This window comes from Pteropus vampyrus, unplaced genomic scaffold, assembly GCF_000151845.1.
Source record: "Pteropus vampyrus isolate Shadow unplaced genomic scaffold, Pvam_2.0 Scaffold548, whole genome shotgun sequence".
NCBI lineage: Eukaryota > Metazoa > Chordata > Mammalia > Chiroptera > Pteropodidae > Pteropus > Pteropus vampyrus.
In genome coordinates, this window is record NW_011889329.1 from 2,166,479 (window position 1) to 2,182,338 (window position 15,860).

At 39.4% G+C, this 15,860-nt stretch overlaps 1 protein-coding gene across 29 annotated transcripts in view; it reads left to right on the forward strand.

The window, feature by feature from the left end:
- The first annotated feature begins 4,545 nt into the window (after positions 1-4,545).
- MBNL3 (muscleblind like splicing regulator 3) overlaps positions 4,546-15,860 on the forward strand; it is a 110,184-nt gene continuing 98,869 nt past the window's right edge. For 7 of the 29 annotated variants that reach the window (XM_023525302.1, XM_023525320.1, XM_023525300.1 and 4 more), the window contains exons 1-2: positions 4,547-4,841; positions 5,558-5,730. The gene's annotated coding sequence lies outside the window, so the exon portion shown is untranslated. Of the gene's footprint in view, positions 4,842-5,413; positions 5,433-5,557; positions 5,742-8,722; positions 8,813-15,860 lie in introns of those variants that run through there. The other 22 variants (XM_023525313.1, XM_023525305.1, XM_023525317.1 and 19 more) reach the window with 13 other exon arrangements.

The window sequence follows — 15,860 nt, forward strand, 5'->3', positions numbered from 1 at the left end:
TGCTGAGGGATCCTATCCAAAATCCAAATTAAAAGACAGTATAGCACCTTTCGGCCAGAACAGGATGGAAGAGACCCTTTGGGAATCCTATGTTCCTTTCCCTCTACCCCTTGCTTTCATTTTTCGCTGGGAGCTTGCAACCGGGGAAGCAGTGGGCTGCTGAAGCTTGCCCAGGCTTACTCCCCCGATCTTGCTCCATAGCCTTTTCCTTCTTCTCTCCCCTCTCCAGTGAGAACTCTGGTGAGAAGGAAGTGGGTGTGAGGGGAAGGTCACGGTAGCAGCTCTGCTGAACTTGAACTCTTCTCTTATCTGTACTGGCCTTATTTCTTGATTGGCTCCAGGACACCAGAGCAATCTCAGAGTGGGCCCAAATAGCTCAGAGTTGAGCACTGGGCCGGCCAGCCCCAATTGCATTGGGTTCCCTGGTCTGCATCCCCCACAGTGCAGGACTTCAAGGTAGTCCCCCCGCCCCCCCGCCGAAAAGCTAGTGTTCTGTTGCTATCTCTGAATTTCTCTCTCTCTCTCTCTCTCTCTCTCTCTCTCTCTCTCTCTCTCCCACACACACAGTTAAATCCCTGCTCACACTTAGGGCAGTGGCGGGCCCATACCAATGCTACTGTACTCTTTCTGGCAGTGGGAGGCCCAGGACCCCGCCTTAATCCCCTACGTTGGAGCTGCAGGTAAATCCCCTGTTCATGCTCGTAGCAGTAGTGGGCCCAGTCTCTTGCATTTGCCCCTTCTAGCAGTGGTGGGCCAGACCCTTGCTGCTATCCCTCTTCCCTCTACTATTTTTCCAAGCCTCTCTTGGTCCCTCTCACTCTCTGTCTCTGAGAGGAGACCACACTCTGTATGTCGAGTGTTATCCCTTTTCTAATAAACTTTCCTTTTGACTCTAACTTTGGTGAATGTGTTGAATTATTTCTTCACTCTCTGCCAAAGGACTCTCTTCTCTAGGTACAGGGTTTGGTCTCACTGTCACTTCAGGAAATTTGCTGTGTCCTGCATCATTTCCACATTAAATGCTTGCTATTACAATTATCATATGCCTAAGTGATAATAGGACATGCTTTTCTTTTTATATCATCCTTACCTTTTGTATAATTCTTATGTTTTTGTATCATTTTTATCTGTAGCATTCTTACCACATTTTACCCTGAGGATAATTTTAAGAAATGTACCACACTTTTCAATACTCAAGAATAATTTGCGTAATATAACTTCCAAAGACTGGGGGAGGGGGGAATAAATGCATTAAGTTTAGGTGTATTTTGGATAATGCGATTCTTTAATAACTTCCTGTGTTCTTCTGTGTTTATTAGTACATGTTCAGATAATTCTGACAACTTTATCCAAGTGAAAGAAAAATCTGAATTTCAGAATTTTTTACAACCTGAGAATTGTTGGTCAATCTTATGCTTGCAATTATTTTGGCATACAACTAGTTATTGGATTGCCTTATCTCTTTTTCTGTAAGAAATACAGTCTGCATCATTTTTCAAAGGGGTTAGAAGCCAATATTTATTTGATTATTTAAACCTTTTTAACAAGCAAATTCTACCTTTTTTCTTTAACCTTTTTCTTTTGTTTATTTCATCAGAACTTTGTGTGAACTCCAAACCCCCAATTCCCAACTCTGAATGAAAAAGACTTTTCAGAAATCAATGGTTGATCAGTCTGCAGCTCTTTAACCAGAGGCTTCTGTATGGAAAAGCCACAAATGATGGTGTGGGATCTGCATCTGTGGAGCCATCGTTAGAACATAGCAGCGGCAAGTAGTTCCATTTGCTAACAGTACTAGGCTGGTGGGAATAATTCCAAAGGCTCAAAAGAGGAGGAAGATCCTTCCCCTTTTGTGCATAGCATGACCCTGTCAAATGTCTAATAATATCTGTTGACTATCTTTTAAAAAGAAAAGTAAATGAGTTTACGTGCCTTAGCAGAGGAGTAAAAGGATAATTCTGATAGAATATATTTAGAGTTCAACAATCCCTCAAAGCCATGGTGCACTGATATTTGAATTTAAGTTTCACCTATCCAGCATCTTCAAAAACACAGCAACATTTGTATAATTGTGTATTACGACAATCCTTTTGTAAAAACCATTACATAACTTTTAAAATTATTTCCTGTATCACTCAAAGTTAATTGTATTTATTAGAAGAATATGCCACTTAAGAGGCTGCTACAGACTCTGCCTTACGTTTGTATGTATAAGTGCCCATTTCAAATATTAAGACATAATGAGAGGACAGGGAGCATGTTCCCCGAGTGTGTTTAAATGTTTGCTTACAGGCCTCTATTTGACTGGTTAGGGGAGAGGGATGGGACTGAAAATTTAAATCCAAGTGTTGTGAAACACCGACCTTTGAAGATCCATCAGGGAAAGTGATTCTGAGACTAGCCCAAAATGAAATGGGAGAACAAGTGTTAAGTATTTAGAAAGACTATGATATACATGCATTATTTTAATAACGCATGTGGATGAGTGAGTACGCAACTCGATTTTTCCTAGGTCATGCCCCCAATCATGTTTAAGAAAATGTTGGCCAGCTCTAAACACTCTACTAAAGTGGAATATAATTCCAAGACTAGTTCACCCCAGAGAGCAAATGAGCCCTTTTAAAATGCTGAGGGGAGGAGAAAACAATTTCTCACTTCCTTTGAAAATACTCTCTAGTGACCTGGTGGCATGGAAATTTGTCTAGCTTCATTTGTGCAGGTCATACCACCCTGTGAAAAAGAGAATAATAGTCTCATTTGCAACTTCTAATGGTCAGAAATTTTAAGCAAGAAACAATGTTGAAGCTATGCTATCCTGAAAACTAAACAATTGACCCATTTATAACCTGAACTTATGATCAATTATTTCAACAATGCAATAACAATAAAATTAACCTAGTTCGTATGGGACTAAGGAAACCAGAGTGTCTCACAGAAGATGTGGTTTGCAATGGTGGACAGAGGTCAGAGAACTGGTATTGACTCAAGTTATGTTTAATATAAAGACTCCTTTGTTGACACTTTGTAATAACAGTTCCTCATTTGTTAGATCATTAGGTATAAAGTGATATAATTCAGCCTTGCCCTTCTTTCCAGCCTACTGTGATGGCCAGCACCATCTACTTTTAGCTATGGTTGTTCCTGGACTGCCAGAGCCACTTCCTACCTGTCAGCCAAATTTGACTTTTAGAGTAGGGCAGGTAATTTAGTAAGTTTGAAACGGGTGGAGAGAGATTGTTTGGAATGAGATTCTCCCCCTTCCCTTTTTTTTTTAAATAACCAGAAATTCCTGGCTTCTGTGTGACTTATGCTAGAATTCTACCCATTATTAAAAAAATATCAGACACTGTTCCTACACATTGTCCCAATAACTTTAACAATGCTTGCCAAACACCATGGTTTTTTTTTCTCAATTATTTAAATGGCAGTTTGTGCCAGTATTCTTCCAACCTTTATGATCCTGCTCCTATTATCTCGTATTTAACAGAGATTGATGTCTTGCCTAAAATTATCTAGAGAATTCTAACTGGATCAGTCTGGCAGAACTAAAAAATAAAATTAACCTGAAAATTCACTCCATTCCTCAACCTAACTGCTGTTTAAGTATCTCCTGTGATGTTTTCTCACTTTCTCACTAATATATAGAGATCTTTATGGAGGTGAAGCAGTTCATTTCAGGAAAGCAGCCCATGCATTGCTATGAGCTTGTCACTGAGAATCCTGCATATGTGTATTATCAACTACAATTGTCCTTGTAAAATTAAATAAAAACACGCATTTATTATTGTAGGTTTTCTATTGAGACAGCTGCTGTTCCTATTGCACTCGCATTAAGTTGAAACTTGTAATTTAGCTTTCCAGATGTGTACTTTTTAATCAAAATATAAAATTTCATTTCTTTTGTTTATTTCTCATTCAAAAGTATCTGGAACCCTACCTTAGGGCTCTTTCTACCCTTCAAACTCGCTGAAGAAGGAGAACTATTTGCACAGATCAACATTTCTCTCTCTAATGTTCTTAAAGGGAAATAAAGGATTGGGACTTTGTAGAAGAGAGAGGACCCAGGAAAGCAGCTGGTAAGTATTTTCCTTTTTCTTTCTTTCTCTCTTTCTTTTCTTTCTTCTTCCTTTCTTCCTCCCTCACCTTCCTTTCCTCTCTCTCCCTCCCTCTCTCCCTTCATCCTTCTTTCTCTTTTCTGCCTTCAGTGAGACAATATATTGGCTAATATACTGTCTAAGGTCATTTAATATAATGGCTAAGCTCATTTAAAAAATTATCTATTTCACCTTACCTGTATCTGAAATGACTATAAGCCTACAGCTTTGAACCACCCGGCATATTTAATTGGCACTTTTATTACCGAAGCTCTAGAACTTTGCTGCATCCCCTTACACACACACACACACACACACACACACACACACACACACACACACACACACACACGCGGGATGTTTTTCCTTTTGTAAAACCTGATCTTATGATTTGACACCCCCCCCCCCACGCACACACCTTTCCCTTAATAATGAAATGGCAAATATCATTTGCAGCGAGGCTGGGCCTCCGGGTTTGGGGTAGAGGTACTACACCCCCTGAGAATAAAGCCCGCGCTTCGCTCTCTGAGAACCGTGCACGAATGAACGAACCACACAAAGGATATAGTTGGCAACGAAACAGCGCCTTACAGGAAGAAAGTACCCATACTCGGAGTGTGATCAGGAGCGTGACTTTTTGGCGCTCTTTGGGAGCAGCGAGGAGGAGTCAGAGGACAGTCACAGTGTGGGAGCGGGCATAGGGGCGGCACGCGGCTGAATTCCCGCCTTTCCGCAGCGCTGAGCCAGGTGAGGGTGGTGGCAGCGGCGGTGCGGGACCCGCCGCGCTACCTGGCTGGGCGGGGCGGGTCCGGGCAGCTGAGGGCCACTTCGTGCTTAGGTGCCTGCGCGCTGCTTGGCTGCGGGGCAGAGTTTCGCTGGAGTTGCGGTTTTGGCGCCCAAGGTCCCCTCGCTAGCGCCGTCCCTTCAGTGGGCCCTATCTGCCCGGCGCCCAGCACAGGCTGCCTGGGTGGCGGGCTCTGCCAGAGTACAGCTGGTAGAGGGCACGCCTTTGGCCGGGACCAGGCGGGGTTTGGGCCGGGGTTGCCATGGCAGCTGCTGGCCGGCCGGAGCCCCAAGCCCGCCCGCCGCTGGGAGGGCGCTGGGGAGCTCTGAGGTGTACTCCAAGCAGACTGAACCAAGAGCATGCGAGAAGGGGGGAGGACGGCCCGGGGTCCCCTTACGCCCCTGCCTGCCGACCTGTCCCGGAAAAGGGCCCCCCTGTTGTGGAAAAAAGAAATTATTCTTTCTTTTGGCCCTGAAAAGAAGCTTGCAACCGCACGGGGGGTTAGAGGGCAGTGAGGAGCGGAGGGATTGTCGCCTCCATCCAGGAGTCCTCATGTGCGTGTCTCTTGGCTTGACATTTTGTACCCCACAGTGGCCGACTTGGAGCCGGGTTGCACGTCCCAGCCAAGAAGTTATGTAGGTGGGGCGGGCTTTAATTTGCTTATATCTAATGATTTCAGAGCCTCGCTTTAAAATGGCGGCATTCAGTATGCACCCCTGCTAAAGGCTCTCCCAGCACCAAGGCCACCTCGCGCAGCGCTGCTTTTGCTTCTGCTAACACATGGCATATACCGCTGCCGCTGCCGCTGAGAGCAGGACCCCTTAACCTTTGGTTTTGCGCTGGCAGCATAAGGTAAGGCTGAGGTGAGTTGGGATTTGTGAGAGTGGCTGCCTTCAGCTCAGACGCTGATGAAATAAAACACCCTTTAAACTTTATTTTTCAAAATGGCAAATAGAAAAGTAGCTCTGCAACTTTGTTCCAATTTTAGGGCTTTGATCTTAGTTTTCCTTGTTCTTCCTTTTTTTTTTCTACTTTCTTTTTCATATAGACAATAGATAGATGATTAGATAGATGATAGATAGATAGATAGATAGATAGATAGATAGATAGATAGATAGATAGAAAGAAAGAAATTTAAAGAAACTTTTTGCATGGCATATCATCAGCAAATGCTTTTAACAACTAATTTCCTCCAGGGTCATGAGATATGCTGAGCAGTGCCACGGCTTCCTTGCAGCCTCTGTCTTTTCCCGCTCTAAATCAACACGTTTGGGCAGCTTGCTTTTACTACAGGCATCTGAGGGTAGATTTTAGAAGACTAGTAAAAAGGTAACTTTAATTTTTAGCATTCACACACTAGGCTTTTATGGTAAAAAACAAAATTAAATCAAGACAAGTAGCGAAGGTTAACATTTAGGTGATTCATTTATGTAGTTTTATTATTACTGTGGTAGATCTACTATGTGTTATTCTGACTGCTGTCCAGGGTTTAGTATATATCAATACAACAGTGAGGGTGAATTTATTGTTACTGTAATTAACAGTAGTGTGTTTTAAAGTTCTTTTTTTCTTAGATGTTCCTAAATTGCTAGTGTTTGTAAATTGGGCACGGATCCCCACGGCCTATTTCTACACATGCATCGTGTTGATAGGAAAGCATCAATTAAAATAGAATTATTGCAAGATTTAATTTTGAAATCATTACAGGTTTTTTCACTATGTTGACTCCCTGGTTTAATCAATAAGTCTTTGGTTGAATGGTTGGAAAGCAGAATGTCGAAATAGCTGTACATATGACTAGACGTCAATGCTTAATACAATTCATCTGAGTTTTTTCCCCCCTCTGATGAAGGTATACAGACAATAAATTGAGTGACTTTTTAAAAGATTGATTGGGGGGGAAATAATATAAGCTAGGAAGAAGAATATTATTTTTATTTGAGAAATAAAGGTACTCTCAAGTTGTCTGGGCACATACACTTAAGCACTTGCATTTGCACATGTGTAAAAATCAGTTGTCATTTTAGAACAATTTATGAATCTATGCACTGATTTCTCTCTGGAGGTTTATAGAAAAATACCTATTCTTTTTACAGCATTCCTCCAATTTTAAGAATGAAAGAGAAAGAAATCTAACTATGAGAGGTGAACACAAAATGTAAATATATATAAGCCTTACTGTTAAAATATACAGCTGAAGCTTACCAGATTTTTTAAACCAATGTCACCATTAAAAAATAAATTAATAAATTTAAAAAAAAGAATGAAAGAGAAAACTATAATAAATGTTTGTATTAAGCAACATCTCTCTGCGGCTCAGTAAAAGAGCTGGGGCTCTGAATGTTCAACTTCGGGCAGTTAACTTTCAGAGAAAGGATACATTACTCAGAACTCAAGAAGAAGCAGGAATGAAAAGAAGCTTGATTTAAATGTGTGTGTCATGTATATCTGTATGTGAATATACAAAATGCACCTGCGTAATATGTATATATATATATTCATGTATATATATGTTCACATACATGCATATATAGTATGTATATATAAAGACACATGTATATTATGTAAATTAACATACATACTTGCATGATATATATATATATTCCCTCTATACGTATATGATGCTTTTCAAAAAACTCAAGTGTAGTAATCCCAGAACTCTTTACTCTTTATAACATTCATAAGAACAAAGTATTAAGGGAAAAAAAAGAGACTGATTAGAGTTTTAAAAATCAATTAGGCACACTTGTTAAAATATTATGTTCATTCTCAAGTCCTACTTCCATCAGCATTAAATTGGCTCATGAGTAGAAGGAATGATTTGTTCCCAATTTCAAGCAAGAGTTTTTGTTTTGTTTTGCTTTGTTTTTATGCCCACACAATGGGCGAACTACAATGGTCCAGAAAAAAGGGAGCTCCCAGTTGAGAAAAGCAGTCTAAACAGAAATTCAGAGGGTTGGCACTAGAGACTTCCAGCAGTCTATTAGATCTCCTTAGAACATGGGAGCATCCTAGAAATTAACAGTTTGCTGGATCTTGTTTTCTGCTTTGAATCACTCAAATTGGCTTAAAATTGTCCCCATAAGATTACTTGAATCCTGAGCTTCTTGGCATAGCCTATAACTGGTGTGGAAATTTGAGAAAGGTTTCTTCAGGCTTATTCAGGTTTCCCTGAATATATGAGTAACTCCTTATTAGTCAGGTTACTGGATCTCTTTATCTCATAACCCCAGTGCTTGGCACATAGTAGGCGCTCAGTAAGAGTTTGTTAAATAAGTGCAAGAATAGTCTTTCTAACCTGGATTTGTGTTTTATGAACATCTTTCCTGTGACTTCAGGTATCAATATCTCTATTGACAAAAAAATCAGCAGCAACAACAACAGCAACAACAACAAACAGACTAAACACTGGGTTGAATTTCTTGCTGGAGGCCACAACTAACTTTCTAACAAGTTTAGAGAAAAGCAAACAATGTTAAACTTTGGGCTGAGACCTCATGTATTGGCTTGAAATCTAGCTGCTATTTTTCTGTCTCCTGTAGTTGCATTTAGTACATCTCCTCTCTACATTCAAGAGGAATCAGCCTTCAATAATGAGTCATGTAGAAACAGTCTTTTTCACCAAATACAGAAGGAACAAAATAAGAAGTACTGTCATGCAGGTGCCTCATGTTATGTATAGTTTAGAAAGTGATGAAGTCGCAAACAAAACCCAAAAAGGACATTGGGAGCTGTCTTATTTTCAGTCAAATAAATACTAATTGCCCATTTAGAGGTTGAATTTGCATATGTTTTTATTTACCAAGATACAGGTATTAATAGTGCTTCTTTTTATTGTATTCAGAAAGTAAAGTCCATACAGTAGAAGAGACAGAGCTGCCATTTCAGATCCACCACAATCATCTTTTGTGCCCAAAGGACCATCAGTTTTTAGGTACAGCTTTTACAGTCTCCTCTTATGTGGCAGCATAAAGAAAACAAAGTGGTGTTCTTTTTTGGGATGGGGGTGGCCTGTTAGCAAAACGAGAGAAAGTACAAGAACCAAAGAGTTTGTATTTTACCTTTCATTTTGTAGTCTTCAACCTTTATGCGGAAAAACAAAACAAAGCAAAACAAAAGCATCGTGATTAATATTAGCTTGGGCATATATCCCATAGTACAAAGTCCCCAGTTATTCGCTTTACAAACTGAGAAAATGAGATTGTCACTTAATATTAAGGTGGGTGCTTTATTATGATTGGATTCATGAACTATATAGTGGTTTTTCTGAGTTCTGTTTAAAGTATATAGAGACATATTCAACAAAACCCATGGCACAGTGGTGGATATCACATTTCACCTCAATGCCCAAGTGGAGTTTGCATTTGTCCTCTGAAAAGTACATGTTCAGTAAATGGTCCAATTGTGGGTGCTATTTTGTTAAAGGGTCCATTGATGATTCTAAAAATTCTTGATGTCTGGTCGATGAGGATCCCAAAGAACAGGACTATATTTCTTTTCATAAGTGATTTTGAGAAAAATTTAAACTCCCAACTTGTTTATGTCAGCATTTTTCCTAATTGGATAGCATGAAGAAAAAACCTTATTAGCTTACCCAGAAATATGAAGTGAAAAATAGCACACCTTATAGGGTCACATTTTATGTCTAAAGGCTTCAAAATACAGAAAAACATGGAGAGCAGGGGTGCCCGTAATCTGATCTGTTTCATGAATGCCTGTAGTGGTGGCCTCAGCTGCTCACAGAGGCTGTGTCAATAAGCGCTCTGCTGGCTTTCTGAAACCAGGATCTGGGCTGAACTTAGATTGACAGGCTCCCCAAGGGAGGCCTTTTTTTCTAGAAAGACCTTGGGTCTTGGCGGAATTTTTGACTGGCCAAGTAGCTGCCCTGTTACCATTTATTAATACTATTTCTTAGAGAGATAAACTTAGTTTTGCTGGAGGACTCATTCAGACACACTGAGAACTTCGATGTAGCAATAATATATGAGGGCAAAATGCTTTTACTTTTTGACTGAAACTACCCCTCCAAAAATCTTTTGTGATTGAGAAAATGACAAGCTGGGAAAATGTGGCATAGGGCTTGACATTTTACAGTGCTAGAAAAAAACAAAACTACTCTATGCATTATGCAGACTGATGATGATGATGACGATGATGATGATGATGAGATGATCTAAAATGTGATTAGAGAGCTGCCATATATACACATATTTTGAATTTGCATAAGTTGTGTTGTGGGATGGAGAGACAGAGACAGAGAAAGACAGAGATAGATATTGAGAGAAACCAACTCTAAGAAGCTAGTTCCTCTTCTCAGGGATATTGTAGTTTTCAGTTGTTTCTCTTACTAATCAGATGCATGAAAATTGTGATTCTGAATATTAATAAGAAACAGCTAGGCTATCTAATATCTGATTCTAAACACTTTTATTAATGTAGTCTGTTATTCCTATATTTATGGAAATGCAGAAGTTCAAGTATTGGTTGTGTGACCTGTGCAATGTAAATTTTATTTAGTAAAAATAGCATTTTTTACTTTCAAACCTAAATCATATAGTAGTCTTCCTTATTGCCTTCCACCTACCCCTAAAGAAATTTCTGTAATAATTTTATCTTTCTAAGAAAACAGTTCAGATAGAGGCACTCAGAAATGGTGACAAGCAATGACAGGAAATGCTGGTTGCACTGGTCTCCTTCATAACTTAGGGAGGCCACAGCTCGTTGATTTGCTTTTAACTTCCTGTTTGGAGGCTGTTTGGGTCAAAAGTAGCAGTGTTTTTCCACATAGAGTTTTTTTTTTTTTGCTTTATTCTGTATGGCTACAATAAATCTGTCACTGGACTGCGAGTTTTGTATATTTTATGAACTGTATCATGTGGTTTGAGTTTAATTTGGAAGGCAGTGCTTTTACAATCAAGATTCCACCCCCCTCCCATACACACACAAGCAAGTTTTAGGGTCTGGGATTGCACCAGCCTTCTAAAGTTTATAGCTCTATTTACATAATAGTGATTGCTGAGGAGGGCATTTCCTACAAATTAATGACTAGTTGGAAGGGCCGACCATCCAATTCCAGTGAGAAGGGGCCATTTATTAAGTGCCACGAAGAGATCAGGGTGTTTTTATCATAAAGTGTGAAGAGAAAGTGAAACCATGTTCTGACTTTTGAAGAGTCCAAAGCAGCATGGGCAGAGCTAGATAGGGATGTGGTGTCTCCTGGTATGGCAAACGGAGCTTCTTTTCATGACAGGGACCAATTAACTTTTCCATAAGTTGCCAAAGCAGGACTTGGGTGAAGAGGGCATTTCCTTTTATGTTGATGGCCCAGTGGATAGGGGACAAATAAAGATGAGGGCCCTAAATTTGCCAAATATTAACTGCCTGAAAATACACAAATCACAGCTGTTAAAGCTATCTTAAAAACCTTTTAAGATCACATGAATGAATTTCCTAAATAGTTGTGTAACTGATCATTCCTAAAATGGACAAGATTTGAGGGGTGGAAATGTTATCTCTTTTCAAGGTCAGTTTAGCAGAACACAGATACTCCATTTTGATTCCCTAAAGTATGTGGGTAATATATGAAAGTAAATAATATACACAGAGGGTCTTTTGCCTTTTGTGGAAGTACCTTTGAGGGCTGTAATGTTAACCATTTAACCTTAGACATTCCCAGGAAACAGTTTTGTCCCGCCGCCCCTTATAATTCTTGCCTGCTATAAAGCAGCTGAAGTGTGAAGAGTTTGGCATTGATTTAGAGCAAAAACAGAATAAGATCAAGATTAGGTTCACATCCAGGAATTCCTGATTTCCTAGCCTATCCTTCACCTGCTTGGCTTCCTAAGTCTTCAATTTTCCAAAATATTAAATGTTTAAAAAAGATAAATATCTGTTCTAAGATCTTTAGTAAATACTTCCACATAAAGGCGGTTCTGTGACACCCCCACTCTAGAATTTGGCTAGGTCCTTTACTTTGAAATTTTAGTTTCTTTTTTATCTTCCAAATTTAGTGGGGGATGGTAGGGGTGGGCTGGACCTCTAAAATACAGGCAATCATTATAGACCAGACACCTGGATTTCTTCATGGTATTGAATAATCTTTCACAAGCAGAACAAACCAAATATTAAGTTTCATTTTTGAGTCTGGAAAATATCATTATATTTTTAGTAATCCAAGGATTGCTGGTCATTACAGTTCATAAAATAAAAGAATTTTTTCTTAAGTTTAAAACACTCTACAAATGAACTGTTTACCCATTACCGTTATTATTAGATGATGTTGTGAGCAGATTTAAAAACAAAAAAAGTGACTGGTTGATTTTAATTTTTGAACATTTTCAAATTTGAATGTTAAGATATACTAAAATTTTGTTAGCTCAAATTAAAAACAATATTCTGATTACAAAATGTTTTTGAATAAGAATAAATAAGGTTTTTCTAAGTCAATGTCCTATTGGCCTGAATCATGGATAATTAATAACACAGATGCATTTAGATAATGATTTAAAACTTTAGGAGAAGAAAAATGGCGTAGATGATAGACGCCTGGTGGCCCCTGCACGCAGCCGAATCAGCACTGGTGCTCATGGTGAGCAGGTCCGTCACCATGAAAATCTGCTCATGGACGCGGCCTCTTTGGTCACCAAATCAAAGTTGTGATGGAAACAAGGAGCAAACAGAAAGGAAAAATCGCCTGGAATCTAGATGAACAAGCCATACAACTAGGGAGAAATCCAAGAAAGCACCCCTGCAACGGCAGAAGGAAGGACGGGGCGAGGACGCGGGGCTGCCCAGTCTCCAGCGGCTGACTGAGATGGAGGCTGCGGTAGTGGTAGTGGCAGCGGCAGACGTCTCTTAAAGGGACCGTGTCCGCGAGCAGATTTTCACAGTAATGGACCTGCTCACTCTGAGCACCAGTGCCAATTTGGCTGCGTGCAGGGGCCACCAGGGACTTACAGGGAGACATTGTCAGAGTGAGGGCTGAGGCAAGACTCACTCTGTACAGAAGTGCTGGCGGTATCCACTGTTCCCTGTCGAGCCCTCCCCCGTCCCAGTGCAAGGACACAGCGCCGCCATAGCCAAGACATCATCAAACTGGATAACAGAGGTCGCTCTGCCCAGAAGATTCCCTGAAACTCTGCCTCCCCCAACTCACAGCCCCTCCCAAGCCACATCCAGATATATTCTCAGCGAGTCAGGTACTCCTTGCTGAGCAGTGCCTAGACTCACACTGGAGGCAGTTGGCCTCAGTATCTGGTGTGGCTTTTTGAGGCGACTATAAGCACAGCATCTGTGGCTTGTTTGCTGAATCTTAACGGGTGGCCCCAGAGGGCCACAGGCTGGGGCTAAATTTGGCCTGCAGCTGAACCTCTCTCAGGACTGTGCCACTGGACACCTACTACACAAAGCCATGCTAATAAGACTGGGAGACTTAGGAGCTTTGCTTAGTACATAGAAACAGACAAGGAAAGGCAGCCAAAATGGGAAGACAAAGGAGCAGAAACCATACGAGAAAACAGAACAGAGATCCAGAAATAATGGAGTCAAGTAATCTAACAGATGCAGAGTTCAAAACACTGGTTATAAAGATGCTCAATGAACTTTTAGGAAGTGTAGGTAAATTCAGCAAGAACTTCAACAAAGAGATAAAAAAAACATAAAAATGGAAATGGAAATTATAAAAGGGAACTAGTCAGAAATGAAGAAGACATTGTTGGAGATGAGATGTTAAATGGAATAAACAAAGGAATAAACAAAGTGAATAAAGAAGAGGATCAAATGACCTATCTAGAGAACAGGAAAGCCAAGGACATTCAATCAGAATGGCAAGAAAAAAGATGCCAAGACTATAAAAATAATTTAAGGAACATATGGGACACTATTAAAGGTCAAAGTATCCATCTGATTGGCATACCTGAAAGAAAACAAGGTGTTGAACAGCTATTTGAAGAAATAATGATGGAAAACTTTCCTAAACTGGCGAAGGAAATGGACATAAAACCCCAGGAAGCTCAGAGAACCCCAAAAAACAAGGATCCAAAGAGGCCCACACCAAGATACATCATAATTAAAATGCCAAAGGTTAAATACAAAGAAAGAATCTTAAAAGCAGCAAGAGAAAAATAGATAGTTACCTACAAGGGAACACCCACAAGACTGGCCGCTGATTTCTCAAAAGAAACTTTGCAGGACAGAAGGGTTTGGTAAAAAATATTCAATGTGATGAAGACCCAGGATCTACAACCAAGAATACTTTATTCAACAAAGCTATCATTTAGAGTTGAAGGACAGATAAAGAGCTTCCCAGACAAAAATAAGCTAAAGGAATTTATCATTACAGAGCCAGTATTACAAGAAATGTTGGAGAGACTTCTTTAAGAAAAGAAACATGTATCAAAAACATGAATAAGAATAGTAACAACTACATTCCTATCAATAAGTACCTCAAATGGAAAAGAATTAAGTGCTCCAACCAAATGATAGAGTGGATGAATGGATAAGAAAACAAGACACCTACATGCTGCCTACAAGAGGCTCACTTCAGATTAAAAGACACATGCAGACTTAAAGGAAGGGAATGGAAAAAGATATTGTTTTGATGGACCTAGAAGGTATTTAAGTCAGACAGAGAAAGATAAGCACAATATGATTTCACTTATATGCGGAATCTAAAGAATAAAAGAACAAACTAATCAAAAAGAGACTCATAAATATAGTGGACAATTTCGTGATGGACAGAGGGGAGGGGAGTTTGGGAGGCTGGGAGAATGAGGTGAAGGGTTAAAGAAGTACAAATTAGTAGCTGATGGATAGTCACAGGGATGGGGAGCATGGAATAGGGAATGCAGTTAGCATTAATATGTTGACTAGGTGGAGGGCCAGGGAGGGAGGGAGCAATTGGGAGGATTGTTTTATTAACTATTAGATGTCTAACCAATGTACTGTATACTTAAAACTAATTTAAAGAAAAACTTTAGAAGTATCTTGTTCTAAGAGATTGAACATTTCTTCCATCTTCTTGATGTTATGATTTTGTTTAGCAAACCCTTTTTTAATAGGTTATCCAAAAATACACTTCAAACTGGTTCAGGTTCATCTACCACAGTCTGGTCTAGTTGCATCAAAATTAATTAATATTTACCCTACTATATGTGGAGCTAACAATATTACTTTGTGGTATTAGTAAAGCCTATTTGTTCTATCATTGTAGTTTTCAAGTGGTGGGCAACAACTCATTAGTGCATAATGAAATCCATTTAGTAAGTTGTGTTTGGCATTTCTTTTACATGAAATTGAATAAGATAGTAAGAATATCAGAAGGCATCATGTAGTGAGATTATGCATTTTTTGGTGAGACTGTTATTTCAGATCCACACACATGTACTTATAGGATGTAAAACTTTTCTTTTACTATTTGTTGATGTCAAAAGGTTTAAAAGTCAGTGTTTTAGTGGATGTTATTTCAATCTAGGTCATAAATGTTTTTCCTCTTTTTTGAGGGGAAGGTGGTCAAGGAATGCTGGTGAGTTTGGGTACTGACTTACTGAGTGATGTTAGTTAAGTACCTCGACAGTTATGTGTCTGTTTGTCAAAATGAGAAGTGAGACATATTACTCTGTTAAGTATGCTATAAGATTTGATGTCTGCGATATTTTGTAGTCCTGAGGGGATGCACATTATGTAAGTATTATGTATTTACCAGTGGGATATTACTAGAACATGAGACAAAAAATAATGTTAACTAGGAACAGAAGCCAAAAAATTAGGTCTTAGAAAAAAATCTTTGGGTGGCTAGGCATGAGGTGCTTTTAACAGCAAAAGAATTGTCAAAAAAAATTAAATGTACAAAAAAGCCCATCTTATTTTAGGATGAGTTAAATGTAAGTTAAAAGAGTTCAAAAATTAGTTTTGGTTTTTAGAAATTGAAAATGGTCACATCAAGAGAATATGTTTGCAAGAAGAAAGCTGATTTTTAAATAAAT